This window comes from Panthera onca, chromosome B2, assembly GCF_046562875.1.
Source record: "Panthera onca isolate mPanOnc1 chromosome B2, mPanOnc1 haplotype 2, whole genome shotgun sequence".
Classification (NCBI taxonomy): Eukaryota; Metazoa; Chordata; class Mammalia; order Carnivora; family Felidae; genus Panthera; species Panthera onca.
In genome coordinates, this window is record NC_138343.1 from 72779528 (window position 1) to 72786068 (window position 6541).

At 36.2% G+C, this 6541-nt stretch overlaps 1 long non-coding RNA gene across 1 annotated transcript in view; it reads right to left on the reverse strand.

The window, feature by feature from the left end:
• LOC132667320 (uncharacterized) overlaps positions 1-6335 on the reverse strand; it is a 159717-nt gene extending 153382 nt beyond the window's left edge. Inside the window, exon 1 of the long non-coding RNA XR_009605086.2 lies at positions 6205-6335. This is a non-coding gene — a long non-coding RNA (uncharacterized LOC132667320). The remainder of the gene's footprint in view (positions 1-6204) is intronic.
• Between the last annotated feature and the right edge of the window lie 206 nt (positions 6336-6541).

Genomic DNA, 6541 nt, shown 5'->3' on the forward strand with positions numbered 1-6541 from the left:
TAGTGAAAAGTAGAAACTTCAGTGTCCATCAAATGATGAATGGATAAATAAAATATGATCTATGAATACAATGGGATATTATCTGAAAATTAAAAAAAATTAGTACTGCTACGGTATGAATGAACCTTGAAAACATGCTAAGTGAAAGGAGTCAGTCACCAAGGATCACATATTGTATTATTCTGTTTATCTGAAGTTTCCAGCATAGGCATAGGAAGTACAGAAGTAGACTAGTGGTTGATGGAAGCTGGCAGGTCAATGGAAGGGATTGGTGGGGAATGGCTAATGAGCTTGGAGTTTCTGTTTGGAGTAATGAAAATGTTCTAAAATTGTTGTAATCGATGCAACAACTCTGTGAATATACTAAAAGATACTGAATTATATATTTTAAGTGGATTGACTGCATAATATGTGAATGATACCTAAATAAAACTGAGAGAGATAGAGGCAACCAAAGGAATACTCTGCAAGGTGGGAAAGAGGTGTTCTATAAATGAGGCAAAGGTTGGGTTGTCTGTTTCTTCACTGCAGGCTAAGACTTGTTAGCTCAAAAGTTGGCCAGTGCCAAACTCAAGTTTTTATACATCCAATTATTTTAAAAATAGGTCAAGTAAACAATTTTTAGCCATTTAGAGCTTGCCTACTTTGCATGCCCTACAAAACCTCACCCAAAGCAGTTACTGACAAGATAGGGCCTTATGGTTGTAAGGCTCTAAGTTGCTGCTGCTCTTTGGTGCTGTTTGACCCAGAGACTTCCACAGTGCTTCTGAGTGACATCACCCAGACATATAAGCACCCTCTTTAATACCCCTACTTCCCTGGGAGTTCCCTTGCCTTCCTCCCCTTCTAGTTAGTGGCATCTTCACCATAAGCTGTGAGGGAATTCCCTTCTCATTGCAACGCTATCCAAGCACCAATAAAGTTTGTTGTGTGTTACGGCCCATCCTGTCATATCTTTTTTCTTGATCAGTCCCTGGATTGCTTGAATCTCTTACAGAAGGTAAGCTGGCTTGGGATCCCAGGACCAGAAGAACAGGATGGTGACACCCTTCTCTACCCTTCTGCTGCCCAGACCTTGCATTTCCCAATGCTCAACCTGCCAAAAGAAGACAGCCCAGCTAGACTCCTTTTTCTACCAGGTCAAGCACAAATCTGTCTGACAACATCAGGTGAGGCTGACGTGACCAGCAAGGAGATGGATTGGAAGTCCTGTTAGTAATAAGCAGAAAGGAGCAGCACTTGTCTTCCGTGCTATTCCTGAGACTTCCCCATTCTGTCAAGAGATACTGTGAGATGAGCAAGCAAAATTGTTAAGGTGCTCACACTTTACTTGAAGTGGTAAAATATTGATACATGCATATGTATGCATATGTTGATACATGCATAAGTCACATGCATACATTGTCATTTCCAGAACAATCACTGCAGAAACTGTACAGAGACACACTCAAAAACACTATATATAAATCAAGATGTATTCTTTAGTTTGAAGTAATCTATCAGAACATAAGAAAAGAGAAACAGAAAAATGAAAACTTAAAGAAACAAATGCAAAATAAATAACAGAAGTTTTAAGCCCTAAAATAAGAATAATTACATTAAAGGTAAATATTTCAAATACACCAATCAAAGGACTGAGGTCAATAGAATGGGTACATACTATGACCTGTCTGTATTGTATGCTGTACAAATCCAATGACATAACTATATTGAAATTAAAAAGATGAAAAAACATTGATGGAAATATTAAGCAAGTAAAAGCATGTATGGTTATATTACTATCTGATAACGTACATCTCATAGCAAAGAAAATTTTAAGAGACAGTGAGGGACATAACAATAAACAGATTAACCCATCAGAAAGATATAATGACACTAAATGTGTATGCACCAAACAATGGACTTTCAAAATACATGAGGGAAAACTGATAGAGCTGGAAGGAGAAATAGATGAATCCACAATATAGTTGGGGATTTCAATGTCCCCTCTCAGCAACTGATAGAACTAATAGAAAACAGGCATATAGAAGTTCTGTACAAAATACTTATCTAATAGGATCTAATGGATATGTAGAGAATATCCCACCTAGCAATAGCAGAAAACACTCCGTGCCCATGGATCATTCATCAAGGCAGACCATATCCAAAAGCTCAGCATATTTAAAATAATTGAAATAATACAGAGTATGTTCTCTGGCCATAATAGAATGAAACTAGAAATCAATAACAGACAACAGGAAAATCTCTAAACACATGGAACACCCCTAAAAATCCATGGGTCAGAGGAAGCTTAAAAATACGCAGAATGAAACTGAAAACACAGCATATCGACATATGTGGTTTACCACTAAACCTGTGCTGAAAGGGAAATTTATAGCAATAAATGTTTAGATTAGAAATGAGGAGAGATTTCAAATAAATAATCTGAATTGCTGTATCAAGAAATTAGAAAAAGAAAAGCAAAATAAACTCAAAACAATCAGAGGATTTCCTCCCTCTGATAATTTCCTTCCTCTGGTAATAAGGAAAAGAGAATAATACATCAATGAAGTTGAAACAGGGAATAATAGAGAAGTGCAACTAAAAAAACGCATTCTTTGAAAAAAATCAATAAAATTGAAAAACTGCTAGCAAGACATGTAAAAGTAAAGAAGGAAGACACAAATTATTAACGTAAGAAATTAAATACGGTATACCATTACAGATTCAGCATCTATTAAAAAGATAATAAGTAAATACTCTGAACAGCTTTACACTAAAAAATTCAACAATTTAGAAGGAATTGACCAATTCCTTGTAGATTACAAACTACTAAAACTCAACCAAGATAAAATCTAAATCTAAATATGCAATTTAAATAGCATTATAATCAATTAAGAAATTGGATTTATAATTTTAAACCTCAAAAGAAGAAAAAAAAAACCTTCCAGAACTAATATTGAACCTTGCTGACTTCATATATTAGTTCTTGTTTTGTTTTGTTTTGGTTTTTTTCTTGTAAATTCCTTGGGATTTTCCACATAGACAATCTGTATGGACTTTTATTTCTTTTACTTGCAGTGGGTAGAATTTCCAGTGCAATGTTGATTGAAAGTGGTGAAAACAGACAACCTCCAATGATTGGAGGAAAGCATTCATTCTTTTACTGATTGATTGGTTGATTGATTTAAACATCATTAGCTGTTTTGTAGATACTCTTAATCCCATGGACATAACTCTCCTCTATTAATTTTTCTCTAAATGTTTGGTAAAATTCTCCAGTGAAACTATCTGAGCTTGGATAAATCTCTGTATTTATTTTTATAACTATATGTGAAGATCCAATGATCTCAATACAAAATTTGAATTAAAAAATAAAATTAAACTTGGAAGTTTAAATTTAAAGGAGCATTTAAAGCATTTTCTTTTTCTTTAAAATGAGTAAAAGGAAATTTTTTTGATAAATTAAATAGGAAAAAATAAGAAAATATTCTAAGAAAACAATTAAAGGCAAAGAACTGTCCTAAAATGAAAGCAGTAGGTTATAGATCAAAATAGAAATAAGAAAATAACAGCAAGGAGCATACCTCAGGGAAAAAAAAGGCGGGAAAAAAGTCCAAAACATGCCAAGATATTTATTGACAACATAACATGCCTCTGTAATAAAATAAAGAGGAAGATGGAAAGAAGGAAAAAAGCAAGATAGTAGAAATACCGAATGATTACATTTGAAAATGATGTCTTACGTTTGCCATCAACACTGGAGAGAGTTTGAAACAGATTTTAAGACTCCCCCCACTTTTTTCACTGTCATGTGAAATGGGGGTAATTCCCTTTATAAACAAGTTCCTGTTTGACAAGATTAGGACCCATAGCCACAAATAAACCCGGGGACAAATAGGCCTCATGCATTTGCCAAATCCATACCTCCAGTCTTGACTTTTAGTCTGAATTTCAGACCAGTATACTCATTTGTTTAATCATCACTTGTACTTTTATCCTTCAAACCTGGCATAAGAACATCATTTTGTATTGATCTTTCGAATTGGAAACTTGGATGTCATCCTTGACTCTTCTCTTTTCATTACTGCTCACTTCCAAAAACTTACCAAATCTGATATCTTCTACTTCTTTCTTTCCCCTCAGCCCTTGCTTTGGTTTAGGTCACCATTATTTGTGGCTTACAGAAGCTCCCTAACTGCTCTAATGAGGTTTTTCCCCCATACTCAATTTGCTCTTCACACTGAAATCTATAAAGTATACTTGAAAAACATATATACTCAAAACACATCACTGCTTAAAAATATTCCCAGGTTCCTTCATGCAGCACAGCATGGCCATACAATGTATGCTCAAATCAGAACACTATAAAGTGACAGGAAAAATTAGGATGAGACAAGTATAAACTGGGCCTGTTCTGGGGAGCCTGTGATGTGTGATCTCTTTACTTTGTCCAATGCTATATTCAAAGCCCTTTACTATCTTCTCCTGATGGCCCCCTCCTCTCAGGACTGGCTACATAACTTGCAGGTCTCAATGCAAAATAAAATGTGATGTTCTATTTTCAAAGACTAAGAATTTCTTAATTCTTAATTAAGACTGAGCCTGGCTGGCTCAGTTGGTGGAGTATGAGACTCTTAAACTCGGGGTTGCGAGTTCAAGCTCTATGTTGGGTGGAGAGATTATTTAAAAAAAAATGTTTGGGGCACATGGGTGGCTCAATCAGTTGAGCATACTGACTCTTGATTTTGGGTTAGGTCATGATACCAGGGTAATGGGATAGAGCCACATCTGGCTCCACACTGAGTGTGGAGCGTTCTAAGATTCTCTCTCTCTTTTCCTCTCTGTCTCTCTATCATGCTCATTCTCTCTCTCTCTAAAATAATAAAATAAAATAAAATAAAGTAAAATATTTAAGAATTTCGATTTGGTCACCACAAAGCATTAACCCAAGCAAGCGTTCTTTGGTGTATAGGACTCTATGTGAATATACAGGTTACACATCCATGAAGCTGTCCAGCCCCCACCCCTAGAATTGTCTTTTCCTTTGAGTTGGAAATTCTCACTGCTTTACACAATACCACTTCATAACTGCCTGTCTCTGTACTCTCTATTCCATCTTCTTGAAGTGCTGTTCTCTGTTTCTTTGGTTTCTAAACACAGTATGAGATATGACTAAAATGGTGCTTCTTCAATCAAATATTGCCTTTGTTTCTTTATCAGTTCAATTATTCATATATGTTGTGATATTGCTTATGTCTATTATAACACTTACCATATTCAAGTACAATAGATTGCCTTTTACAATATCTTTTTCAACATATTTTGCAGCAATTTTGTCCTAGCTATTTTAAAGTGTCTGTCTGATCTGGGCCATTTCTGTGTGTATTTCTATTGACTTTTTTTCTTTATTGACCATGGACTCCTTATCTTGCTTTTTTAATATCTCACTATTTTTTATTGTATGCAAGATATTTTGTGTAAAAGAATAGAAGAGCCTGAAGTAATATTAACTTCCAAAAAAGGTTATCCCCCTTCTTTCATTTGGATTCTAGAGTGAAAGACTATACCGGTATGATACACAGTTGGGCTGAGCCAACTTTCGTCAATGGCTTCACATGTTTTAAGGAAGGATCTAGATTTTCCTCTGAGCGTGGCTTAGGATCTGAGCACTGGTTAAATTCAGGAGTTTTCTTTGTCTTTGGAACTGAGCCACCATGTCTTTGTACTAAGAACAGTATACCTCTGCTTTATAGCTTAGCTGCCAACTTTTTGATTAACTGGGCAGAAGATTTTGACATCCAGGGTCACCCCTGGTTCCAACTCTATTCTTCCTATTCCCCAGACTTGCAAGGGCAGCTATTTTACATGCTATGAAAAAATGGAATGTCACAAAGGTTTTCCTTCCTTCCCGCCTCAGTGTGTTTTCTGAGAGACCTGCACATCTCAGCTCTCCTGCACATTGTCCCCTTTCCCTCCAGTGGGTGCTGTGTTATACTTACAGGAGGCTCTGTGCCTCAGAGAGTCTCTCTCTCAGCTCTGCTGACCCGTCCCAGATTTTTGGCATAGTAGTTTCAAGCACAAGGTGAAGACTAGTGGGAAATAGTTGGTGGGTGGTTGCAGGTTTGCTCTGTGGTTTTTAGGCTCTTTGGAAGTCTAATCTCTCATGCCAGCCTACGCACAGCCATTAAAAGTTCATTAAAAGTTTAGCTGGTTTCTCCTTACCTGCTTTTATGGTAGGTACCTCCTCTTCTGCTCCTTGGCCTGAAATGCAAACAGCTGTGGAACTCTTCTCTCTTGTGAAGGGCTTGTCATCTTTCTGGAAATTAGTTTATTTAGGTTTCACTGCATCTTCAGCTCTCTGAAGGATCATAAAAAAAAAAAAAAAAAAAGACTTCTGTGGTTTTGAAGGTTATCCAGCTTCTTCTGGTTGTTAGGATGAAAGCAATGATTTCCTGTGACTTTCTATATCCTAACCAGAAGTCCCACGTAATCTTTTTGTAATTCCTTGGTAATATATTTAAGGTTCTGAGATGAGAAAGAATTACAACACAATGAAGAG